The sequence below is a fragment of the Penaeus monodon genome, chromosome 22 (assembly GCF_015228065.2).
Source record: "Penaeus monodon isolate SGIC_2016 chromosome 22, NSTDA_Pmon_1, whole genome shotgun sequence".
NCBI lineage: Eukaryota > Metazoa > Arthropoda > Malacostraca > Decapoda > Penaeidae > Penaeus > Penaeus monodon.
In genome coordinates, this window is record NC_051407.1 from 39,831,987 (window position 1) to 39,832,549 (window position 563).

Consider the following 563-nt stretch of genomic DNA (forward strand, 5'->3'; position numbering starts at 1 on the left):
CATTGCTACAAAAATATGACTGTACCAGTTCTCCGACATATTATAATAAGAAGAAGAAAATGAATTATTACTAAATAAAGATGAAGGCTTTTCGACATAAAGATATGTTAACCAAGTTATTTTCAGCAGCAGTTCTTGTTATATACACATATCGAGAACAGGATTTGTTGCAAGAAGTCCTTCCACGCCACTTTGCATAATGTTCCGGAAAGAAATATTGTTTCAGAAATCAAATTACAAAATATCTTAAATTATAGATTTTGAAACAAAACATTATGACAGAGAAGAGTAAGTTTCACACGTAAACATTTCATAATGGCGTGCTTCAGGGGGATTTTCTCTCACCTACAAAGTTCTGATTATATACCATGTGTTCGTTAGATTATGAAATGACCATTGATAATTATAACTTCACGTGTATTATCTTATTTTGACCAGTTAGTAGCATGAAAGGACGTTTCTTTACATTATCATAATAATATTTGCAATAAATAATGACCTACCTTACGCCTATATTACCTGGCTGAAAATATCCCAGTTTATATGTACCATCGCCAAGATAT

General features: G+C 31.4%; 1 protein-coding gene across 2 annotated transcripts in view; it reads right to left on the reverse strand.

Moving 5' to 3' along the window:
* The window catches only part of LOC119587131 (pancreatic triacylglycerol lipase-like), a 19,175-nt gene that overhangs the window by 7,090 nt on the left and 11,522 nt on the right, over window positions 1–563 (reverse strand). The window lies entirely within an intron of this gene.